The sequence below is a fragment of the Schistocerca cancellata genome, chromosome 2, assembly GCF_023864275.1.
Source record: "Schistocerca cancellata isolate TAMUIC-IGC-003103 chromosome 2, iqSchCanc2.1, whole genome shotgun sequence".
NCBI lineage: Eukaryota > Metazoa > Arthropoda > Insecta > Orthoptera > Acrididae > Schistocerca > Schistocerca cancellata.
The window spans coordinates 799,985,247-799,995,388 of NC_064627.1; positions in this window are offsets into that span (position 1 = coordinate 799,985,247).

Sequence of the window (10,142 nt, forward strand, 5' to 3'; positions counted from 1 at the left end):
GAAAAACCCGGTTTCGAACTCGCAGCGCGAAGTTCCGAAGCCGCTATGGTAGCCGCAGAGCCACCGCTTCAGTTGAATCCTTACCCGCTAAGAGGTATCTACACTATAGCAACAGCGCATTGAAAACTTTGACCGTCGTTTTCTCAGAAGCGGTAGAGTGTAAGCAGATAAGCCGAGACACGTGTTCGCTTATTTTGTCCCCTCTTTCACTGAGCGAAGTTTCAGCAAGATCGGGGTATGACACTTGGCGTGTCCCCTCCTAAGTGGCGTGCATTGGGATTCAGTAGACAGAATGCGTCCACTTTCCTCGACTACTCATTGACATGTTTGGAAACTTTCTTTCTTGTAGTGGCACTTTGCATTATGAGGGCTGATTTTCCTGATAACGATCTACTAATGGACTTTGCTCCTAATTTACGTTACTGTGTAGTAGACCTACTGCAACTACTTAAACCAGAAATGTTTGTTTATTTGGATACTCCGCTTCTTAGTTGCTACATTTCGCTAAAATATTTTCCTTTGTTTCAAAACGGCAAGTTAAGATGACCACTGCAACTTGGTAACATCAGTAACAATTTAATACTTTGAAACAGTTATGTGTGGTGTACGTGGAGTGTGTTGAATGAGGAATACATTAAACACGAAAGCTGCGTCCAATAACAATAATTAACTTTCGGTTACATGACAAAACACAAGTCGAAGCACTGTCAGTTCATCTCAGTACCCAGTAAAACTTAAACTGGAACGATCGAAAACATACTTTTGTGGGGAAACCAAACTAATGACTGCGTTTTATTGGCCGCACACTAAGAATACGCAACAGGCCAACTGAAAACACGTTTGTCCGTCCACTGCTATAATATCCTTGACAGACGTGATTGACTGTGCACGCAAAAACGTCGAAGGAACGGTAGCACGATTTGTAATGTCACGAAATAGGGGAGAGAGGGTCCCAGATTTGATAATCGAGTTGGGGTAACATTCATGAAAACAAAAGCGTTTTTCGTTGCCGCGAGATCTTTTCACGATATTTCAAACACCAACATCTGTTCTGAATGCCAAAACATTATTTCCTCGGGAACTTACACAGGGAGAAACCATAGTAATAATGTAACTCAAGGCTCGCAAGAAAAGATTTAAGAGGTCCTTTTTCCCGCACACTGTTAATGAGTAGGACGGTAGTGAAATAGTCCGAACCCTCTGCCAGGCACGTAAGTCTGGATTGCAAAGAAATCCTGTTGATGTAGTCATGTAGATGTAACAACGAAATTATGTTGTAATTGCGACACGTGACTTTCATTTGATTTGAACATCGAAGTTGTTTGCTGTTTATTTACTTTTTGTTCATTAGTTTCAGCCATATACGAACACCTAGGCGCGTTAAATTGATATTGAAATAGTGTCATGCATGGACCAATAACAATAAATTCTTACCTACTTGTTATGGTACTGCAGTATCTGCCAGCGTCTTCAGAAGTGGATATCGCATACGACGTTCCTAGGGTGTTTATAAATGGATATTGCAGACGACTTCGAACAAAGTTTGAATGTAACTTCGTAAAAGTTCCGTGATCAAACGATCTGAGTTGCTGGCGAATATAGTTTATCCTCACTAGACAGTGTATATTGTCATTATACATGAGGTGAATAGGGTTTCGCCGGGTGCGGTGACCAAGCGGTTCCAGGCGCTTCAGTCACGAACCGCACGGCTACTTCAGTCGCAGGTTGGAATCCTACCTCGGGCATAGATCTCTGAGATGTCCTTAGGCTAGCTAGGTTTAAGAAGTTCTAGGTCTAGGGGCTGACGACCTAAGCAGTTTGGTCACATAGTTCTTGAAGCCATTTTTTGACCTTTCGCGTAAATTTTCTTTACATAAACGGCCGTATCTTTAGTTTGCGTTGACATTGAAGCTCACTTTTTTACACCACCAAGGAACCGGTTACCGCAAGAAGTGCGATACATTTCCGCTTATTATGTCCACCCGTTCTGGAGGTAAACGGGTTTTAAGGGTTGGGTAGACCGATAGACGGTCAAGAAAGTGAGAGTTCCGTTTTTACCTGTTTAGGTGACGAAATCCTAACAACGAAAACAGCCACGACAGCTACTGAAGATGAGGGCCGCATAAATAACACCCCCCACTCTTTATTCGGAATGTGCTAGTTGCAGTCGATACATCAGCATATTAATCGTAGCTACGCTTTCGATCCAAATCACGTTTACAGGAATGCAAATAGAATCCATTTGCCTATACACGTGGTAATTCACATCCCAGTATTAATGCCACCGCGTTTTAGAAGTGCGAACATTCCCATTGCTAGCTAGCTTAAGAAACACTTCGGCTAATGAACGTTTTCTGGCTGTGGTGAGTCTAGTGGAGGATTCGAAACAGTGTAGAATACGTTTGGCAGCTATGTAGCCGTTTATTTCCTGGGCTGGTGCAGAATTATCCTACTAAATTTACTCTCTAATAACAGTATTTTGTTATTTCGATAAACATCCCGAATGATTGTCACATAAGCGCTGACATAAAGGAAGAAAATTCATGTTTTTGAGTCCAGAAAGCTCTATGCAACAGAAACTGCAGATCATTTTGCCATTTTCATTGCGAAATTGCCGGCTTATTCATGTCTGGGGTAATAATAGAGGACTGTTTGCCTGGGTTGTCTGCTAGCGTAGTGAAAGGAAGGTCTGGTTTGTTTTCGGTTCTAATCTCGATGGAGGCAGGTAGAATATCAGTAAAGCAATTTTAAGAAATTCTCGCGGCCCCCTATGCGTTTTATCGCTACCTTTATTCTGTACTGGCGCCCTGTGGATGTCAATATGACACTCTTGTAGAATTTCATACATGTTACTGCCTACCTTTTTCCGCTTCTGTCAATAATGGAATTGACTTAAGTATGGCACTGAATGATTTTTAACTGAATTTCGTTATGAATCTTCACGCATTGCTAAATTTGCACACGTTCATGGAAGGTCAGCAACGGTATTCCAGTATGTCTAGTCTGAACGTTGACACAGACCGTTTCGCGGACGAATGCGGATAATATTTTGCTAATTCGTAACGATCTGGGGTTCTTTGTCTTACTAAAAACAGTTGTTATCTCGATAAGTTGAAATTCATTTTTATTGGTACAGTTCATACCAATTAGCGTTTCTTCTTTCAGTTCTGTCTTATATTTACGTGTTGTATTTAACACACTAATCAGCATTAATATAGTCTTACAAATTATTGAAAACAGTCTAAAAAAGTTCAGATAGTTTGTCAATTTAAAGCCTGTGCATAGTATGTTGGTAGCACTTCGTCGCCTTGCCTGTTATGCTGTGTAGCAGACTTTAAAGCCGTGCGGATCAGCATAAGGAAAAGGCGAGGGGTCTCGCTCGTTTTGTCCACGACTGTACATCCTTCTGTTGTGAAAGCAAACAATATGTCAAAGTCTGAGATAAAAAATAGTTGTATTTTGAAAGTTAGTAAAATTCCATTAAAAAAAAACGTAATTTTCCGACAGTCAAGAATTTAAATAAATACAGTGATGTAATAGTTCACCTTCAGTGGCTATGTATGATGATCTGACAACACTTTCAGTGTTCATATATAAATTTGGAAAGTTTTTAGTTTCAGAAAACCTCTGTGACTTTTCTATAATAATAATTTCAAGAATTCTAAGTAAATGTGTATTGTGTGTTAGGGTGCGTGTGAATGAGAATGCGTGCGTGAGAGTATGTGGGACGTTCGGCATTATTAAAAATCACTCAAGTAATTCTCTACAGGAACGGGCAAGTGTTCGAACCCTGTAATGTGGGAACGGATCCACTAGTGGTTCCCCTACTGGTGAATGTCGGATGTCCAAGTATGTATGTTTATGTATAAGAGAGCCAGAACATTCGCGACTACATAATAAATTTCCAGATGTAGAGCAAAGCTTATAGTCCATTTTGTTTTGTTTATTTAATTAGAGAGTTTTGTGTTACTTAATTTGATGACGTCAATGAGCCTAGAGAAGTGGTTGGTGCTTGCTAGATTTTGGCGCGAGCCGCGCCCTAGAAGTGAGTTCTCATTGGTCGTAAGTGCTGACAGCCAATGAGAAGCGAGACGGTTGGCCGCCTAGCGAGGAGATACAGTTTGGAGTGTGGGAGAGTGAGAGGAAGGAATCGCGAGCTAGCTTTGATTGGAGGCGGTTATGCTGGATGTGACTTTTCGCATTATGTGTAAAATGAAGTCTTGGGATGACTTATGCGATATGGTCCAGTGCTAATGTTATCTGGTAGTGACCAGAAACTGTTTATAAAAACTTTAGAATGTTGTGATAATTCGTTCCGACGAAAATCGCGAGTGAACTTTGAATTATATAGTGTGGCAGTACTGAGTATATTCTGAGTATTTTATGGCGAGCATAAACTTTTACTAAAGACAACCACTGAATATCGTGTGCAGAAGTAATTGGCCGATCATTGACTGTATTACAAGTAATTGGTTTCGGAATTTGGGAAGGTAAAAGTTCTGGCTGTTTTAGGTATGGTGATACCTGTGAGCAGAAACTTTAGTAATTTTCGTAAATGTGGGCTGGTGATCTTGCTTAACGGCAATAAAGATCTATGGAAGGTTTAAATTTGAACTTCATGTTTAAAATACGAGTGACACCACCTTTCCCAATCATTCCTTTAAAGTACATAGAAAATTATCAGCAAATTTTACTTATAGCGGCCTCCGGCGTGTAGCTATGAGGTTACAGTTTCCTCAACACTGCTTTTCTGTGATCTCGTAAGTAACTGCAGTCAGGGGTTTACGTGCGAAGATCTACTGCTGTAAAGAGGTAGGTGAACAAAAATTATAAAAGAAATTGCATTGCAGCAGCAACGTAGTAATCCGTCGCAATTGACGCATCGCACGCACGTAAAAAAATCCGTCGCAGGTTGCATTATAACCATCTTTTCCAATCTGAGTCCAAGGATTCAGCAGTTCAGTCAGGTTTTCCAGTAGCTCTCCCACTTAACCCAGTATTTCTTCATTCTCATCCGAAAGAGCGAGATGGCGCTGCCTTTCAGCTTCCTCTGCAGCAGCCGCCATCTCATGTACCCGCTCTCGTATTTCATCCTCGCCCTGGGGCCATTTATCTTGTTCACTGCCGCTACCTACAACAATAAGATATTGAGCGTAATTGTTTGCAGAAAATGTTAGACATACTAACAGAAAATGGTACTGAATTTCGTTTTCTTTAACTCGTTGAAATATAAACAGGAAATCATATTATCTAGTTCTCTGAAATTACTTATATACGAAACACTGAATTTGAAAATTGAATTCTGCTACTTACAAGAATGAATCGATTGTTTCTGGCTCTTGGTCTCGACATATGCCCCTATGTCACCTTCCTTATCAATAGAAACACCTAGAAAAGCAAATAATATGTCTCAAACAACTGAATACACTAAGTTACGAAAAATAAATGTATATACATTCTCCAGTCCTTATCATTAGAGCCATAGTACATTACGTGATAAAAAGAAATACACTCATGCTCATAAATTAAGGATAATGGTGAAACAACGCTCTGGTGGGCGGTTTGCAGGTTTAAATCACTTCAGGGTATGGACATGCCGTGCATTTGACCTGCGGTCGTCACACAGTGGCGCTGGCATAAGTCTACATATGCAGAGGTGTGTTGGTGCATGTCAGAGTACGGTGCAGTGAGTAAGTGTGCAGACGTTTTCAGACGTTCTAATGATGACTGTGTGTTAAAAATGGCTCAAAGAACACATATTGATGACGTTATGAGGGGTAGAATACTAGGGTACAGCAGGTCGTAGCACAGGCCCTCCGTGTGGCACAAACTGTGATCTCAAGATTATGGCAACGATTCCAGCAGAAAGGAAACGTGTCCAGGCAGTACAGTATGGGACGTCCATAGTTTACAACACCACAAGAAGGCCGATATCTCACCATCTGTGCCCGCAGACGGCCGTGGAGTACTGAAGGTAGCCTTGCTCGGGACCTTACCGCATCCACTGGAACAGTTGTCTCCAGACACACAGTCTACAGACGACTGAACAGGCATGGTTTATTCACCCTGAGACCTGCAAGGTGCATTCCACTAACCCCTGGTCACAGCAGAGCCCATAAAGCCTGGTGTCAAGAACACACTACATGGTCATTGGAACAATGGTCCCAGGTTATGTTCATGGACGAGTCCAGGTATAGTCTGAACAGTGGTTCTCGCCGGGTTTTCACCTGGCGTGAACCAGGAACCAGATACCAACCCACTTCTGTCATTGAAAGGGACCTGTATGAAGGTCGTGGTTTGATGGTGTGGGGTGGGATTATGATTGGTGGACATACACCCCTGCATGTCTTTGACAGAGGAACTGTAATAGGTCAGGTGTATCGAGATGTCATTTTGCACCAGTATGCCCACCTTTTCAGGCGTGCAGTGTGTCCCACGTTCCTCCTGATGGATGATAACGCACAGCCCCACCGAGCTGCTGTTGTGGAGGAGTACCTTGAAACAGAAGATATCAGACGAATGGAGTGGCCTGCCTGTTCTCCATATCTAAACCCCACCGAGCACATCTGGGATGCTCTCGGTCGAAGTATCGCTGCATCTCTTCAAACCCGTAGCACACTTCAAGAGCTCCGACAGGCACTGGTGCATGAATGAGAGGCTATACCTCAGCAGCTGCTCGACCACCTGATCCAGTGTACGCAAACCCGTTGTGTGGCCTGCGTATGTGCGTATGGTGATCGTATCCCATATTAATGTCGGGATACATGCGCATGAAACAGTGGCGTTTTGTAGCACAAGTATTTTGGGACGGTTTTCTCAACTTATCACCAACACTGTGGAATTAAAAATCTGTGACTTGTGTGCTCCCTATGCGCCTATGCTATTCGCCCCAGTTTAGTGTATGCCTCATTGTGTGGCACCACATTCTCCAATTATCCTTAATTTATGAGCATGAGTGTATTTGCTATAACATTCACATGTAAAAGAATAAAATAAAATAAAAAATAATTTCACTCACATTCTTGCTGCGCCGACTCGGTTATTATTACTGGAGGCAGTTGCTGCAATAGTCTCTCAGCCTCCAGCTGCTGATTTAGATCAGCCATCATCTCAGGGATAAAAGTTACGACAACAAGAAAGAAAGGGGGGCTGTAATAACAGCTATGGAATAAAAATTCGTTAAACACTAAAATTCAGCAGCTAGTCATACAAAATCTTGGTAGTATAGAAGTATGCCTCTAACGACTACAACCTAAACAAGTGCTGTGATAGATACTAAAATTACGGGCACACAGGTACTTTGGATGATTAGAACAATTAACTTAGATGGTAGACTGTCCTAGCAAAGGTGTTCGCTGCTGCTGCTACCACTGCTGATGCTGTCGTTGGAAATTATATGCTTCATTTTTCCCGAAACAATAAAAAAGGCACAAGAACACAGTCAACCGCACATGCCCACCGATCAAGGCAGAATGAGAGCAATTGCATCACGACAGTGGTTTATATAACCTCTACCCACCTCACCCGCATTTTAACCAGTGAGCCAATAGGAGTTTAGCATTCCATCCCACGTACTAGTCTGGTTCTGGCGCTGCAGTCCGGAACCGCGGGACTGCTACGGTCGCAGGTTCGAATCCTGCCTCGGGCATCGGTGTGTGTGATGTCCTTAGGTTAGTTAGGTATAAGTAGTTCTAAGTTCTAGGGGACTTATGAATTAAGATGTTGAGTCCCATAGTGCTCAGAGCCAGCCAATGCTGGACTGAGCGCGCAGGACAACTTGGTGCCGGTCTGCTGGCCACGGATTTAGCGCGCTTTTGCATGTAGGGTTCTGGAAATACCAACTTGCTTCGCTGATCCGTTCTTTGTGTGCTGGAGTGCCCCCCACTTCTAGTCGCCACTTCACTCTGTGGCGAGCTGCAGCGCCTGACGGACGCCCTGCTTCGCGGGTCCCCATTTACGACCGGTCCTCATGTAGTAAACTACCGTGATAGTGTATGTAACAATTTTTTACGTGATGTAGGCTCGTCTTCAGAGTTTAGACGCCGTGTATTTGCGCTCATTTAGTGTAGTTTCAATTTGTAAACAATATTCACATGCGATGAATTTTCGAGTGTATTTGCTGTAATGTACAGGGCTATTACAAATGATTGAAGCGATTTCATAAATTCAGCGTAGCTCCATTATTCACTGACATATGGTCACGGCACACTACAGATACGTAGAAAAACTCAAAAGTTTTGTTCGGCTGAAGCCGCAATTCAGGTTTCTGCTGTCAGAGCGCTCGAGAGCGCAGTGCGACAAAATGGCGACAGGAGCCGAGAAAGCGTATGTCGTGCTTGAAATGCACTCACATCAGTCAGTCATAACAGTGCAACGACACTTCAGGACGAAGTTCAACAAAGATCCACCAACTGCTAACTCCATTCGGCGATGGTATGCGCAGTTTAAAGCTTCTGGATGCCTCTGTAAGGGGAAATCAACGGGTCGGCCTGCAGTGAGCGAAGAAACGGTTGAACGCGTGCGGGCAAGTTTCACGCGTAGCCCGCGGAAAATTGGCTCATGCCCAGAACTGGAGACCGACAGCGCCGACTTCATCTTTCAACAGGATGGTGCTCCACCGCACTTCCATCATGATGTTCGGCATTTCTTAAACAGGAGATTGGAAAACCGATGGATCGGTCGTGGTGGAGATCACGATCAGCAATTCATGTAATGGCCTCCACGCTCTCCCGACTTAACCCCATGCGATTTCTTTCTGTGGGGTTATGTGAAAGATTCAGTGTTTAAACCTGCTCTACCAAGAAACGTGCCAGAACTGCGAGCTCGCATCAACGATGCTTTCGAACTCATTGATGGGGACATGCTGCGCCGAGTGTGGGAGGAACTTGATTATCGGCTTGATGTCTGCCGAATCACTAAAGGGGCACATATCTAACATTTGTGAATGCAAAAAAAAACTTTTTGAGTTTTTGTATGTGTGTGCGAAGCATTGTGAAAATATCTCAAATAATAAAGTTATTGTAGAGCTGTGAAATCGCTTCAATCATTTGTAATAACCCTGTATTTCCGTTGCACATGCATCTGGGAAGACAGTGCAGTATTTTGTGTGTGAGTGTATTTGAAACAAATTGTTTAAAGCAATATTTGCGAATGGATTCAGGCATTAAATACTTTACCTAATTTGTTTATGCAATCAAGTATTCCAGAATGGTTGAGGAAGACTGGCAGGTTTCACAAGTGTGTGCCACGATCTTTTTGAAAGTGTATTTAGAGAAATATTCAATTCGATTTACTAACTCTTGTAGCAGCTCATGTACAAAGGTAAGGAAAGGATGCTGTATTTCCCACAAAAGCGCACAAAGTGTCTCAGGGAAGGTTTTACAAGGGTGCCATGTTTTTGTTTTTAGATGTCGTGTTCAGGTGTGGTGGTGGTGGTGGTGGTGGTGGTGGTGGTGCTGCTGCTACTGCGGCTGGTGGTGGTGGTATTCCTCAGAATAAAACGTGTATTTACATCGCAAATTGTTTAAATCTGCAAAGGTCTCTCTCTCTTCGTGCAATTGTGAATTTAGTTCCTGTGACATCTTCAGACTATGTATGTGACGTTGCTTTAAACATCAGCAGTTTGTATTTAACGACAACTGGTATCCATGCACTAGGAATGGGAACAAGGAAGGCTGTGGATATTTCCTGCTTAGCACACTACTGCCCCTGAGGCTACCGTGTGCTGGTGCTGTGAACCCAGCGTGTGGCCTCCTCTAGCAGGGTGCTTAGACCCACGATGAACGTCTTGCCTCAAGCTCTTCGGAAGACTGACTGGACTTTTATCGAATGGTCTACAGTTACACCATATGCATTTATCAGCATGAGTGGCGGAATGTCACTTAGCATCATGCTGCTGCATCTTCGTTATTTGATGAAGTGTATTTGTGTTATTCATACATTCACCAAATATCATTGCTTTCCAAACATTGTGCAGGTGGATTTGGACAGTCCTCAGTTGCATGATTACAGCCAATATACCTGTTAAACTCCTCCTTCTCTAGTACAGACATCTCATCCATTGAACACATAGAACACACAGTAAACAATTATGTCCATCCTCCCATTCCAGCAGCTAGACACAGACTGAGCGAATTTCCCGA